This window comes from Pristiophorus japonicus, chromosome 22, assembly GCF_044704955.1.
Source record: "Pristiophorus japonicus isolate sPriJap1 chromosome 22, sPriJap1.hap1, whole genome shotgun sequence".
NCBI lineage: Eukaryota > Metazoa > Chordata > Chondrichthyes > Pristiophoridae > Pristiophorus > Pristiophorus japonicus.
The window spans coordinates 20,901,061-20,917,586 of NC_091998.1; the positions used below are offsets into that span (position 1 = coordinate 20,901,061).

Consider the following 16,526-nt stretch of genomic DNA (forward strand, 5'->3'; position numbering starts at 1 on the left):
AACCGTAGTCCGTGGTCCAGACTATGCAGGCCCATTCTTGGGAAAAATGTTCCTAGTGGTTGTAGATGCGTAATCCAAATGGATTGAATGTGTGAGAATGTCGGCAAGCACGTCCGCTGCCACCATTGAAAGCCTGCGGGCCATGTTTGCGACGCACGGCCTGCCTGACGTCCTTGTGAGTGACAATGGGCCGTGTTTCACCAGTGCCGAGTTCAAAGAGTTCATGACCCGCAAAGGAATCAAACATGTCACATTTGCCCCGTTTAAACCAGCATCCAACAGTCAGGCAGTGCAAGCAATCAAGCAGAGCTTGAAGAGGGTAACTGAAGGCTCACTGCAGACTCGCCTATCCCGAGTCCTGCTTAGTTACCGCACAAGACCCCACTTGCTCACTGGGGATCCCCCCGCTGAACTGCTCATGAAAAGGGCACTTAAGACAAGGCTCTCGTTAGTCCACCCTGATTTACACAAACAGGTAGAGAGCAGACGGCTTCAACAGAATACATATCATGATCGCGCAAAAATGTCACGCGAAATCGAGATTAATGATCCTGTATTTATGTTGAACTATGGACAAGGTCCCAGGTGGCTTCCCGGCACTGTCGTGGCCAAAGAGGGGAGTAGGGTGTTTCTGGTCAAACTTTCAAATGGACTCACCTGCAGGAAACACATGGACCAAACCAAACTCAGATTTCGGACTATCCAGAACAACTCACAATAGACTCTACCTTTTTCGACCCTCCAACACATACACAAGTGGCAACCAACCCAGCGGTTGACCACGAAGCAGAACCCATCACCCGCAGCAGCCCAGCAGGACTCACTATGCCCAGTAGCCCAACAAGGCCAGCTGCGCACCAGCCCAGCGAGGGCCCAACAAACGACTCACCAAACACCAGCATATGCACCGAGACAATCAACCAGGAAAAGGAAGGCCCCAGATCGACTCACATTGCAAACAGTTACACTATTGACTTTGGTGGGCAGTGTTGTTATATATGTAAACCTGTAAATACCATGTTAAACCATTAGAGGGCTTATCCCCTGGAGTGCTAAGGGATCCCACAATCCCTTGGGAGCACCTGTACATAAGGAGGCCTCATAGGCTGGAGAGGCACTCTGAGATCTGTAATAAAGGACTACGGTCACACCTTACTTGGAGCTTGCAGTATCTGGTCTGACTCTTTATTCAAGACATAACAGCAGTTCTGTTTCCTTGATCCTTCTTGTAATCCTTAAAAATGACATATACATTTGTAGCGGCTCCCCTCACTTGGTGAAAGCACTGCCCCCAGTGGTGACAAAGCGAGCTACGCCTGTTCCCAGCATCCTTTAGTTAAGGCGGGGGATGGTCCACCAGGTTCCCTCCCTTGATGGCTCTCCAGTGAAACGCACTGGAGAGTGTTACTGCTGAGTGTTGGGTAAGATTCTCTCAGCAGATTGTACATAGGAACAGGAATAGGCCATTCAGCCCCCCCCCCCCCCCCCCCGAGTCTGTACCACCATTCAATTAGACTGTGGCTCATCTGTTTCCTATCTCCATCTACCCGCCTTGGTTCTGTAACCCTTAATGCCCTTACCCTTGCTGAGCCACCACCATCTCAGCAAAACCCCAGCCCTGCACGAGGTAGAAAAGGCCATCCATCAGCTCAAGAACAACAAGACATCGGGAGCGGATGGAATCCCAGCTGAGGCACTAAAGTATGGCGGAGAGGCACTATTGGCACGAATGCATGACCTCATCTCTCTCATCTGGAAGGAGGGGAGCATGCCGGGAGATCTCAGAGATGCAGAAGTCGTGAACATCTTTTAAAAAAAAAGGGGACAAGTCCGACTGCGGCAACTACAGAAGAATCTCCCTGTCATCAGCCACTGGGAAGGTCATCGCTAGAATCCTCCTCAACCGTCTTCTCCCTGTGGCTGAGGAGCTCCTCCCGGAGTCACAGTGCGGATTCTGTCCACTATAGGGTACAACGGACATGATTTCTACAGCGCGACAAGAGAAATGCAGGGACCAACCCTTGTACATGGCCTTCTTTGTCCTTACAAAAGGCCTTTGACACTGTTAACCACGAGGGACTATGGAATGTCCTCCTCTGTTTCGGCTGCCCCCATAAGTTTGTCACCATCCTCCGCCTGCTCCACGACGACATGCAGGCCGTGACCTTGACCAACGGATCCACCACAGACCCAATCCACGTTCGGACCGGGGTCAAGCAGGGCTGCGTCATCGCGCCAACTCTCTTCTCGATCGTCCTCGCTGCAATGCTCCACCTCACATGCAACAAGTTCCCCGCTGGAGTGGAACTAAACTATAGACCCAGTGGGAACCTGTTCAACCTTTGTTGCCTCCAGGCCAGATCAAAGACCACCCCAACCTCTGTCGTCGAGCTAAAGTATGCGGTTGATGCTTGCGTCTGCGCACATTCAGAGGCTGAACTCCAAGTCATAGTCAACATCTTCACTGAGGCGTACGAAAGCATGGGCCTTACACTAAACATCCGTAAGATAAAGATCCTCCACCAACCTGACCCCGCCACACAGCACTGTCCCCCAGTCATCACGATCCACGGCGCTGCCCTGGACAATGTGGACCACTTTGCATACCTCGGGAGCCTATTATCAACAAGGGCAAACATCGTCGACGAGGTTCAACACCGCGTCCAGTGTGCCAGCGCAGCCTTCGGCCGCCTGAGGAAAAGAGTGTTCGAAGATGAGGCCCTCAAATCTGGCACCAAGGTCATGGTCTACAGGGCTGTAGTGATACCCGCCCTCCTGTATGGCTCAGAGACGTGGACCATATACAGCAGACACCTCAAATCGCTGGAGAAATGCCACCAGCGTTGTCTCTGTAAGATCCTGCAAATCCCCTGGGAGAACAGACGCACCAACGTTAGTGTCCTCGATCAGGCCAACATCCCCAGCATCGAAGCACTGACCACACTCGACCAGCTCTGTTGGGTGGGCCACATTGTTCGCATGCCGACACAAGACTCCCAAAGCAAACGCTCTACGTGGAACTCCTACACAGCAAGCGAGTCCCAGGTGGGTAGAGGAAACGTTTCACGGACACCCTCAAAGCCTCCTTGATAAAATGCAAAATCCCCACTGACACCTGAGAGTCCCTGGCCAAAGACCGCCCTTAGTGGAGGAAGAGCATCCGGGAGGGCGCTGAGCACCTCGAGTCTCGTTGCCGAGAGCATGCAGAAAACAAGCGCAGGCAGCGGAAGGAGCGTGAGGCAAACCAGACTTTCCCACCCACTCTTTCCTTCAACGACTGTCTGTCCCACCTGTGACAGAGGCTGTAATTCCCGTATTGGACTGTTCAGTCGCCTAAGAACTCACTTATAGGGCTCAAAATTGGCCCAACCCTTTTTTCAGCCCAATCACCAGAGATGCGAAAAAATGTTCCCCAATTCTGGCCGCTGTGTTGCTTCTCCCGGAGCTTGGCGCGGCAAAGCCAGTTGATTGGGCGGGGCGGAGCTAAGGCCCTGCGCCAGAAACAGTGCCGGCAGCTCTCCACATGCGCATTGGAGTGAGCGTGCATGCGCAGTAGCTCCTCGCCCCAAGCGCGTCCTGCAGCTTGTATGGGAGGGACCCGATGCTCGCCGCCCCTATCCCTGGCCGAGTGGTCTCACGCACCGGCCGGGCCCTCTGCGGAACGCACTGAGGCTGATCCGGATGTTTACAAGTGTGAGGGTTGTGAAGCCAGGTGCTTTCTTTGTAACAGAAGGTCGAGTCAGATATGAAAAACAATGCCACAAAGTGTTTCAAATGAAGACTTCGTCAACATTCCTCACTTCTTTAAACAAAAAGTGCCAGGCAAGACATCCTAAAGCTAGCTTTAGATAAGCTGAGTAGGAACAGGAGTGGGATCGGACAGAGAGGATTCTTTGGGAAGGGATTGGATTTGGGACTGAGATAGGGCACCGTGGGACTGGTATCTGGACTTGCCGCGTCGCTGTTCCCAGGCTGAAGATGAAAGTAGGGTAGGACTGACTTACTTCTATTGCACCGGCCGGCCCGCTGACTTCCCACGCTGAGTTTTGATAGGAAGGTAGGACCTAGTTTTATTTTTTATTTGTTCTTGACTGTTTTTACGTCTTCTTGAATGCTTACTACTTTTTGTGCTTTGTTTAGTGCTTTGCAAGGTCCTCTCCGCTTCCCTTCCCGCCCCTATCTCTGGCCGAATGGTCTCTGATGTACCTACCTGCGCTGAGTTCTTAACTCTCCACAAGGGTTTTCTGTGCGTCTACAAGTGGCCACATACTCTGGCCTAAGTTAGTTTGGAGCAACTATTAGCTGTCCAAAGTGGCCTAAATGGCCAAAACGGGCGTAGGTGGCTGGGAACTCCCACTTTTGAAAAAAAAACAAAACTAAAAAAATCCTAACGAACTCACTTACACTGGCGCAAATTGAATGTGCAAAATGGGAATTTTTAAGATACTCCAGAAAAATCAAGTTGTTCCAAAAAAGACGGAGCAACTCCTGGGCAATTTTAACCATTAAGAGTGGAAGCAAGTCTTCCTCGATTTCGAGGGGCTGCCTATGATGACCCTTGGGACATTTCACTATGTTAAAGGGGCTATATAAATTGTTGTTGTTGTTGCCGAACAAAAATCTATCAACCTCAGTTTTAAAATGTTCAATTGACCCCCAGCCTCGACAGAGTTCTAGACTTCCACTGTCCTTTGTGTGAAGAAGTGCTTCCTGAGATCACCCCTGAACGACCTGGCTATAATTTTAATTTTATGCCTCCTTGTTCTGGACTGCCCCACCTGGGGAAATAGTTATTCTCCATCTAATCCTTTAATCATCTTAAATACCTCAATTAGATACGCTAGTAAAAAAATAAACACAGCCTTTGGAACAGTTTATTTTGCCACTCAAGAGTTGGATTTTATTCCCATGGATCCCAGGTTGAAAGAGAATGGTCGGATGGTACGGGCACACAGGTATGATTTTGGTCATCCAAAACTCTGCTGCCGTGTCCTAACTCGCACCAAGTCCCGCTCATCCATCTCCCCTATTCTCGATTTTAAAATTCTCATCCTCGTTTTCAAATCCCTCCATGGCCTCGTCCCTCCCTATCTCTGTAACCTCGTCCAGCCCCACAAACCCGCCCCCTCCCCCACCCCTCAGAGATCTTTATGTTGGACCGATTCTGGGCTCTTGAGCATCCCTGATTTGAATTGCTTCACCATTGAAGGCCGTGCCTTCAGCTGCCTCAGCCCCAAGCTCTGGAACTCCCTGCCTAAACCTCTCCGCCTCTCTTTCCTCCTTTAAGACACTCCTTAAAACCTACATCTTTTAATTTGCCCTAACATCTCTTTATATGCCTTGGTGTCAAATTTTGTTCTGATAACACTTCTGTGAAGCACGTTGGGGCATTTTACTACATCAAAGGCGCTATATAAAAGCGCAAGTTGTTGTTCCTGTTATTTCTTACCCCCGGTGATTTTATTGATCCCTGCTCCCTGTCTTCTGAACGTGCATGCTCAGTGTGCACAAACCTCTCCTGCACCTGTAGCGAGGGAGAGCGGATCGGGAGGGAGTGCGGCTGTTTTGAATGGCAATACCGCTATACCAATGACTACAAAACTGAACCCATCCAGAGTCAGCACCTTCAGGGGAGGAGAGAGAGCAGAACCAGTGAGTGTAGAACTGAACCCAGCCAGAGTCAGTGCCAGTATCGGGCACATAACTGGTTTAGCCATCCATCGCCACATCAAGCGTCATTCTCCTCTGCCAAAACCACTGCCCCAGGTTCATCTTGGAGATTAAAGATAACCCTTCCACTATCAGCTCTCTCCTTAAACCGCTCTCTTACCCCCGACTCCCTCCAACAAATATGAGAAGCTCCTGCATTTCTTTGTCACTGTGTCAGAGACCATACTTTTAGCTATCTATCCTGCTTCTTCCCTCCCCCTTAGCAACCAAGAGAAACTTCCCCCCGCCCCCCAACCTCGTCCTAGCCCTGAACCCACATCTCTCTTATCTCCCATCATGTGTTCTCCAAACTCGTCTAGTCCACAAGACCCATCCCAATCACATTAAACTGCTGACCATCTAACTTCCCTTCCTGGTCTCATGTTAGCTGACACTGTAAGTGGTTCCCTCTCCTTATGTACTGTCCTCCAACCTATCAAAACTGCTGTCATCACCTCCCTCGCCAAGAAAATACCACTGTCTAACCTTCTGGCCTTGCAAACTATTGTCCAATCTTCAATCGTCCTTTTCTCTCCGAAAGTCTTGAATGTGTTGTTACCTTCCGCATCTATGCCCACCTTTCCAGAAAATCAGAGTTAGAATCTGTCCAATCAGGTTTCCACCCCAGCCACAGCATTGAATCATTCCTACCCAAAGTTACAATGGGACGGTGACCATGGTGCATTATCCCTCGTCATATTTCTGCAGTCTTTGACATGTCGACCACACCATCCTCCTCCAATGAATCCCTTCCATTGTCCAGCTCAGTAGGACTGCTCTTGTTTGGTTCCATTATTAGCTGCCCAATCAGAGGATCTCCAGCAATGGTTTTTCTTCCCGACCACACACCATTACATTCAAGGTTCCCCAAGGATCTTCTTCCTCATCCACATGCTGCCCCTTGGCGACAGCATCCGAAGACATGGGGTCAGTTTCTACATGCACGCAGATGACACCCAGCTCGACCTCTCCACCACCTCTCTTGGTCCCTTCCCTGCCTTTGTGTTGTCAGACTGCTTGTCCGACATACAGTCTTGGATGATCTGCAATTTGCTCCAGTTGAGCATTGGGAAGACAGAAACGATCATCTTTGGCCCTCGCCACAAACTCCATCCCTTTGCCACCGATTCCATCCTCCTCCCCGGCCACTGTGTCAGGCTGAACTAACCGTTCACAATCTCCGTGTCCTATTCAACCCCAATCTGACCAATGTCCATGCTACATTATAAAAGCCTTTCCACCATCTAGAAACTACAAGTCAGGAGTGTGATGGAATACTCTCCACTTGGATGAGTGCAGCTCCAATCAACACTCAAGAAGCTCCACACCATCGAGGACGAAGTAGCCCGACTGGCACCCCATCCACCACATGAAACATCCACCTACAAGATGCACTCGCCAAGGCTTCTTTGACAGCACCTCCCAAACCCGCGGTCTCTACCAGCTAGAAGGACAAGGGCAGCAAGCGCCTGGGAACACCACCACCTTTAAGTTCCTTTCCAAGTTACACACCATCCTGACTTGGAAATATATTGCCATTCCTTCATCATCGCTGGGTCAAAATCCTGGAACTCCCTCCCTAACAACACGATGGGACTATTGTCAACAGGCAGACTGCAGCGGTTCAAGAAAGCGGTTCACCACCACCTTCTCAAGGGCAGTTGAGGATGGGCAATAAATGCTGGCCTTGCCAGCGATGCTCACACCCCAGGAAAAAGAAATAAAAGACTTGCATTTATATAGTGCCTTTCACGACCACTGACTATCTCAAAGTGCTTAACAACCAATGAAGTACTTTTGGAGTGCAGTCACTGTTGTAATGAATAAAACAAAATGCACCTGCACGAAAGTTTAAAGGAACCACACCAAACATTGCGCACAGGGAACATTGCTCACAACCCCATAACCGGTCCATCACAATGTCCGCCAACCTCCATAGCATCACCTGCATCTGCCTATCTGCCATTGAAACCTTCATCCATGCCTTTGTCACCGTCAATGCTCGCCCGGCCGGCCTCCCATGCTCCATCCTCCATAAAGCTCGGCTAAGCCAAAACTCTGGTGCCTGCAACCTATCCCCACCATTCACCGTGCATCCCTGTGCTTGCTGATCTATGTTGGCTCCTGATTACTGCAGAAGATAAAGGTACGCGGAGTCAGAGGAAATGTATTGGCATGGATCAAGAATTGGCTGGCTAACAGAAAGCAGAGAGTCGGGATAAATGGGTCTTTTTTGGGTTGGAAATCGGTGGTTTGTGGTGTGCCACAGGGATCGGTGCTGGGACCACAACTGTTTACAATATACATAGATGACCTGGAAGAGGGGACAGAGTGTCGTGTAACAAAATTTGCAGATGACACAAAGATTAGTGGGAAAGCGGGTTGTGTAGAGGACACAGAGAGGCTGCAAAGAGATTTAGATAGGTTAAGCGAATGGGCTAAGGTTTGGCAGATGGAATACAAAATGTGAGGTCATCTACCTTGGGAAAAAAAACAGTAAAAGGGAATATTATTTGAATGGAGAGAAATTACAACATGCTGCGGTGCAGAGGGACCTAGAGGTCCTTGTGCGTGAATCCCAAAAAGTTAGTTTGCAGGTGCAGCAGGTAATCAGGAAGGCGAATGGAATGTTGGCCTTCATTGCGAGAGGGATGGAGTACAAAAGCAGGGAGGTCCTGCTGCAACTGTACAGGGTATTGGTGGGGCCACACCTGGAGTACTGCGTGCAGTTTTGGTCACCTTACTTAAGGAAGGATATACTAGCTTTGGAAGGGGTACAGAGACGATTCACTAGGCTGATTCCGGAAATGAGGGGGGTTACCTTATGATGATAGATTGAGTAGACTGGGTCTTTACTCGTTGGGAGTTCAGAAGGATGAGGGGTGATCTTATAGAAACATTTAAAATAATGAAAGGGATAGACAAGATAGAGGCAGGGAGGTTATTTCCGCTGTTCGGGGAGACTAGAACTAGGGGGCACAGCCTCAAAATATGGGGGAGCCAATTTAAAACCGAGTTGAGAAGGAATTTCTTCTCCCAGAGGGTTGTGAATCTGTGGAATTCTCTGCCCAAGGAAGCAGTTGAGGCGAGCTCATTGAATGTATTCAAATCACAGATAGATAGATTTTTAACCAATAAGGGAATTAAGGGTTACAGGGAGCGAGCGGGTAAGTGGAACTGAGTCCACGGCCAGATCAGCCATGATCTTGTTGAATGGCGGAGCAGGCTCGAGGGGCTAGATGGCCTATTCCTGTTCCTAATTCTTATGTTCTTATTATGTTCTTATGATCTCCCACCCCAAGCCTCAAGTTTAAAATTCTCATCCTCATGTTTAAATCCCGACTTGGCCTTGTCCCTCCCCATCCCTGCAGCCCTCGTTAGCTCCTCCCCACGAGTTCTCCACTCCTCTGACTCTGGCCTCTTGAGCCTCCTTTCTCCCTCCTCCTCACCACTAGCAACCACTTCAGCCATCAAAGCTCCATATTCTGGAATTCCCTCCCAAACCTCTCCCTCTCCTCCTTTAAGACCCTCCTTAAAACCCATCTCTTTGACCAAGCTTCCCTCTTCCCTCCTAATCATTTTCTTTCTGATTATATCTCTATTAAGCACCTTGGGACGTTTTTCTCCATTAATCGCACTATATAAATGCAAGTAGCTGTTGTTGTATCTGCTTTCTTGAAATGAAATACCATTTCTCTTCCTGCTTATAATTCTGCTGCTTTAACCTTCTGTCTGGCTACACAATCTCTCTTTGTGCCGTATCTATCTCCATGTCCTTGTCTGTATCATTACAAATATTCATCTTCACTTGTTCTTTTGTGTACCACAGTCTGTTTTTGTCGCCTACAGACCCTCCAGTGAAAACACCGGTCCAAACAAAGCATACACAAAAAGATCTCAACTTTGCACAAATCCCCAAGCAATCGTCTGATAAATGGTATCCAGTCTTGCACCATCAGACTTATGCAAAAAGGAACCATCTCAAATGAATAATTGAAAAACAAAGCACCCTCAGTATCCAAACCAACCAACTTGTTTACTTGGATGGATTTACAACAAAAACTTGCATTTATACAGAGCCTTTCACATAGGAAAACATCCCAAGGCACTTCACAGGGGTGTAATCAGACAAATATTGTCAGAGGTAGTTTTAAGGATGTTCTTAAATGGAGGAAAAAGAGAGTTTTAGAGAGGGAATTCCAAAGCTTCCTGCCTAGACAGTTGAAGGCACGGCTGCCAATGTTGGGGTGAAGGAAGTGGGGAATGGACAAGAGGCCAGCGTTGGAGGTACGCAGAGTTCTTGGAGGGCTGGTGTATGCCAGCTGAAACTCCCACTCCCACAGTGGGTACCTGGCTGTTTACGACTGTCAGACGAATCAGAATTTGGTCAACACTGGCTCCGATTCAACTACAGTTTGACAAGTCGAGTGGTGACCTGTTCATTCCTCTTAAACTCAAGTCTATACCAAAAGCAGAATCCCCTCCCTCTGCGTGAGCAATTATAAGGGAGGGGATAGCGTTGAATATTCCAAAGCCGCTCCGACTGACTCGTATGGTAGGCACTCGCAGTTGTAAATACCCACCACTGAATCAATAGCAGTGTCGACCATGTTACTTAATTGCCTGGAATAATCATTATGATGTCTGACGGCAGATTTACAACCGGACTGGGCCATTCGCACTCTGGTACCATTATGACGGTAATGTAACTCTACAATTATGACCCCCAGAGGCTGTATCAGCTCTCCAATTAAACGTTAGTCAGTAGCTATAAAAACTTGCAGATTTAAAAAAATATTATTTACACACCCACCTGGAAGGGTTGCAGTTTTTAAACTAAAGGTTCCATATTTGGATCTTGCGGAGAAAAGTATGTAGACGGCTAAAGTTTATGACCCAATTATGTGACTCCCTGCGCAACAGCCAGCTCAAATTGAACAGGAATCTGTGCTCATCTGATAGCCCTTCAAAACCGCCATGTACAGTACAGCAAGGAATAGTAGCAATTTACCATATGGATTTCATGGTCGAAGTCAGACATTTATTGATAGCATTTTTCTTTTCTTTTAAGTATGCCACTTTTGAGAACAGAATTTTCATTTCCAATTCCGCAAAAAGCTTAGAAGTACAAATATATTGCGATTTAAATAAAAAACTGGGTCTGATGAAAGCTGTCAGCTGGGCACTTCAGCGATGTTGGTGAGTTACACAACACTAGTTTGCTGTCTAAAATGTCACAAAATGTAATGAAACTGTCCAGTAAGTCCATTGTTGGTTTAAACAGATGATAGCAGTTCTGAACGCTCTTCATCACAGCAAATTTCAGGTACTCCAACTAGTTTGAAAAAGTCTCAAGATTCTTCAAACCACTGCGCCACCTACAAACGACTCGAGTGCTATTTCAGCCTATTTCCAGATGGTTGGACTCAATCGCATGACTGATCTACTCAATTACATTGTTCTCACTCGTGTTCTTTTTAAACATAGCAGCAGTTGAACTGAATGCCCTACATGGAGACTGACCCTAGTCATTTCATTCCCTGCAAGTGCAAGCATTGAAATGGCACCCGTCATGCTGGACAATTTCATGGCATCTTTCATATTTGATGCAATCCTCATGTTGATGCACGTGCTCAGTATCAATCAATGCACACAGCATTTTCTGTTCCCTTCACAGTGCAGTTTTACAGTCTGAAACTCGTCATGGTTCATTTGCTGTAGACTTGATGTAACATGCGAAAGCACGAATCGATCCGTTGCTGGTTGATAAGTCATCCTCATCAGCAGTCTAATTCTCCACACAGAAAAGAGCCTTATATTGCAAACCTTTTGATCATAACTTTTTTTTAACCCTCTGGCATAAATCGGTGGCTCTTTTTAAAAAAGATAAACAAAATCAGGCATCTTTCCAGGCATTATGCAATTCATTGTCAATGCTTCAAAGCTTATATTTATTTGAAGTGCATGTATTCTCAGTGATGTCCCAATAACAAGAGTACATGCAGACTTTCCATAGACTGGCATTGTTAAAGAAAGAAAGACTTGGATTTAAATAGTGCCTTTCACCACCACCGGACATCTCAAGGCGCTTTACAGCCAATTAAGTACTTTTTGGAAGTGTAGTCACTGTTGTAATGTGGGAAAGGTAGCAGCTAATCTGCGCACAGCAAGCTCCCACAAACAGAAATGCGATGATGACCAGATAATCTATTTTTGTTGTGCTGATTGAGGGATAAATATTGGCCAGGACACCAGGGATAACTCCCCTGCTCTTATTCAAAATAGTGCCATGGGATCTTTTACATCCACCTGAGAGAGCAGACAGGGCCTCGGCTTAACATCTCATCTGAAAGACAGCACCTCCGACAGTGCAGCACTCCCTCAGCACTGCACTGGAGTGTCAGCTTAGATTTATGTGCTCAAGTCCCTGGAGTGGGACTTGAATCCACAACTTTCTGACCCAGAGGAGAGTGTGTGACCCACTGAGCCACAGCTGACACTAAAGTCTAAAAGTACTGTGCACTTAGGAGAATTTGCTCAACAGTAGTCCACTCATAGGACCATTATATACTGATCAGCAACAGAAAAAATAATGTTTTTGGCACATCTCTAAATCCTGAAATCAATATATTTTCAGCTGATCTGACAATTCTTATGCTATATCATTCTTTAAAATAGCAAAGTGTGCCTAAAATTGCACCTGGCATATTCCACACAATTCAATTTCTTGAAAATGTTTTTTTTCTCACATAATAAAGAACATCTGACAATGGTTCATCCCATAACCTGTCATGAAATGTCCAATTTGTTAGAACTTGCCAGCTTACAACTGCTTTTATCAAGCTACTTCACAATTTCTAAATATTATGGATTGATTTTCTGTGGGGTTGCTCACAAGAGAAAAAAACTACATCCATCTTTTCCTGTAACTTTTTGTGTCAGCTGTGGCTCAGCGGGTACCACCCTCACCCCTGAGTCTGAAGGTTGTGTGGGTTCAAGTCCCACTCTAGGGACTTAAATACAAAACTCTAGGCTGACACTCCAGCTCAGTGCTGAGGAAGTGCTACACTGTCAGAGGTGCCGTCTTTCAAAATAAGATGTTAAACCGTGAACCTGTCTCTCAGGTGGACGTAAAAGATCCCATGGCATTATTTTGAAGAAAAGCAGGGGAGTTATCCCTGGTGTCCTGGCCAATATTTATACCTCAATCAAAAACAGATTATTTGGTCATTATCACATTTCTGTTTATGGGAGCTTGCTGTGCGCAACTTGGCTGCTGCGTTTCCTACATTACAACAGTGACTACACTTTAAAAGAACTTCATTGGCTGTAAAGCGTATTGGGACATCCGGTGATCATGAAAGGCACTATATAAATGTAAGTCTTTCTTCAACTGTCTATTTGCTTCACTTCTACTCTCCGACTCTGACTCATTCCCTTTGCCTTCGTTTATCTTCCACTCTGTCTCTTCTTTATTTCCACTTCTCTATGTGCTCCTCTCTCATTTCATTGAAGAGTGGAAAGATTTCTAAAGGTGGTAACAAGCTATTGGTGCATAGTGATTGCACATTAGCTTTAGCATAAGCTTCTTGGGTATAGTACCATGCTTTTAGTCTGTCTCTCCATCACGTAACACTGTAACCATATTTGCTAAGATTTTATAAAAAGGATGAAAATATGGACTGTGAAATGAACCAACTATTTAATTTTGCAGTGGGCGTGTATCATTAATTACTGACACTGTAATGCAATATTGAGACATTTGTCATTGAGACATGTCAAACCATTAACCTTCCTGGTGTCAACTGCCTAGCTAATAAACATTGAAATGTATAATTTAGTTTATTGCATTGTTCTGTAGTATGGGAGGTCAAACAGATCAGCAGTACATCTAGGTGCTGTACGCCTGCCTATAATGGTAGGCTGATTTGACAACAATTCGTTGATATAGTTTTCTATTCTAAAATGATATTATATTGTCACAATATATTCTTAATGTACAAGTGGTTTAGTTCAAATCATTGGAGAATTCAATTTTTTAGTGCAAATAAATGAGTTTGAATGATCAGGAATATTAGCACCTAAGGCAACAGTAGGAAGTAATTGAAAAATCTGAATCTGGTGTTTTGTAAAAGTGATTAAATGACAATGAATGTACTTAAAAAGTAGGAGTGAGCCTGTGAGTGTCTTTAAACTAGTATTCGGCTATCTTTATTTTATTTGCTTGCTAACCGCACAATCCAGTGATGTAAATCACATCTAAATATATATATCATTGCATCACCTGTGTGGAACAGTGCGGTGATGAAAAAGACACATGTTTCCTCTCCCTCCACAAACAAATTGGCCAACCATTTGAACGGCTTTAATTTCAGTACTGTTTTGGGAACAAAAGGGCAACAGACACCAATTCTGCGACAAATAAGATGTCCTGTGGTCCCTACCAGCAGGTAGAGATTTTCCCCAACAGTGAGAAGGAAACTTTCTATGTAACTGCAGGAGCCTCTTTCGAGGTGTAAAATGAGTTGAAGGTTCATGGCGATGAATTATTACAATCATCCCATTCAGCTGCTCCTTCTCTTAAATAAAATGACACCCTGGGCTCACAGCCCCCAAGGACCATCCTCCACCTGTTTTCTGGCATCAGAATTAGTTTGTGGGCAATTAGGTACCCTGCACAGCTGAGGCCCTCATGCACAGCCTCCGACAAATGCCCTTAAATTACTGTAAAACAAATAAAATCTATCAAATGCAGCCTGCTCTTTACTGATTCTCTGCTCAATAGAGGAAGAAAGCATTCCAGAGGTTGCAGAATCACTGCACAACTCTTGTTTGGAACTTAAAACATGATACTCAGTAATAATATGATACTCAGGAATAATTCCACAACAATTAAGCAAAAAAAAAAGCTTGCAATTTAAAATTGAATATCTTGTGCCAGAGTTTAGAAGTGAAAAGGACACAATTGTTAATAAATTGTCTTGAAGTCCAGGAACAATTACTCTGCAGAAATTCAGCACTGCCTTTTTTTTCTCAGCAATTTAAATGACCTGCTTCAAATTTCACAGCTCAACATACAGTGAAAAATGCTGAAATATTTCCCAACCCCCAACATACAAAGTGAGATTTTATTTAGATCGTTCTTACTTTACCATTTGAGGAAAAAAAAATCTTCTCTTCCACCACAAATGACAAAACACCAGCTCGTCTCGCACCACAACAAAGTAGCACAAGCTGTGTGCGCGCACACTAACCCGTTGCCTCGCTACTTGATTGACACACGCCCCAGCCATACACAACACGGGATGGCGATGGAGACCCGCGCACCCCGCCAATCAGGTTGCAGCATTTCATCTCGCGCCCACCCTCTCTCCTCAAGGTGGGTTGAGCGGGCAATGGAACTAGCAGTAACTTTGTTTTTGTATCCCAAGCACCTTGAGTGTTATTTAGTAGCATACATTTTTTTTGCATGTTGAGGTATTAATGAGGGAAAGACTCACTTTAAAACGCAGAGGGGTTGTTCTTCCCTTTCACCACTGTTGAGATTTTTTTTTTCTCTTGCATTCTCTCTCCCTGGTTCCTGTGTGCAAGTGAATCCAGGCACTGCACTCCTCAATGCCCAGAGCAGCTGCAGCTTCTGCTGGTACTTGCTTGCTGGCTTTCCCCCCTTCCCCTTGGGGATTGGCACTGTGTCAGCAAGGATGTGATACAATTGCAGCCAAAATAATCACTGCTGCAAACAAGGTCTTGGGCCCATTGTTTAAGTTTATCTGAAAACCAGGGGTGCTGGTGGAGGTTCCACAGCATTGGCCAAAACCTGAATCACTGTTTGCATCAATTGCACAGGAGTTCTTCCCATACTTCCTATGTCCTCACCCTTCCCCTGTTATGTGACCTTGTTTACCGTCGTCATGGCAATGCTGTGGGTCCAGTCTTAGAAGAATGGGAGAACATGTGCTGGTGTTTTGTCAATGAGTCGACTTGAATCGCACACCACACACTGTTATTTCCTGCTAACACTGCTACAAAGGTTATGTTAAAAGCATTACTTCTTCAGTGCAGATGCATCAAGTACATGAAATGTCCTGGTCATTCTTACTTGTTCCAACACCTGCCATTGACAATAAAGCGAAGGCAAGTGTCGGCACTGATGTAATATAGGAAACGTAGCAGCCAATTTGCACACAGCAAGCTCCCACAAACAGCAATAACGTACATGACCAGCGGCGAGTGTCTCACCTCCTGACTCCTCAAAGACTTTCCACCATCTACAAGACACAAGTCAGGAGTGCGATGGAATACTCTCCACGTGCCTGGATGAGTGCAGCTCTAACAACACTCAAGAAACTCGATATCGTCCAGGACAAAGCAACCCGCTTGATCAACACCCCCATCCACCACCTTAAACATTCACTCCCTCCACCACTGACGCACCTTGGCTGCAGTGTGTACCATCTACAAGATGCACTGCAGCAAATCGCCAAAGCTTCTTCGGCAGCACCTCCCAAACCCACGACGTCTACCACCTAGAAGGACAAGAGCACACACCATCCAGACTTGGAAATATATCACCATTCCTTCATCGTTGCTGGGTCAAAATCCTGGAACTCCCTCCCTAACAGCACTGTGAGAGTACCTTCACCACAAGGACTGCAGCGATTCAAGAAGGCTGCTCACCACCACATTCTCAAGGGCAATTAGGGATGGGCAATAAAGGCCTCGCCAGCGACGCCCACATCACGGAACAACTAAAAAATAGATATTTTTTAGTGAAGTTGATTAAGGGATAAATATTGGCCAGGATACCAGGGATAACA

General features: G+C 46.2%; 1 protein-coding gene across 3 annotated transcripts in view; it reads right to left on the reverse strand.

Moving 5' to 3' along the window:
* rassf4a (Ras association domain family member 4a) overlaps positions 1-14,945 on the reverse strand; it is a 298,691-nt gene extending 283,746 nt beyond the window's left edge. For 2 of the 3 annotated variants that reach the window (XM_070865382.1, XM_070865380.1), the window contains exon 1: positions 14,862-14,945. The gene's annotated coding sequence lies outside the window, so the exon portion shown is untranslated. Of the gene's footprint in view, positions 1-14,856 lie in introns of all 3 variants that reach the window. The other variant, XM_070865381.1, reaches the window with a different exon arrangement.
* Between the last annotated feature and the right edge of the window lie 1,581 nt (positions 14,946-16,526).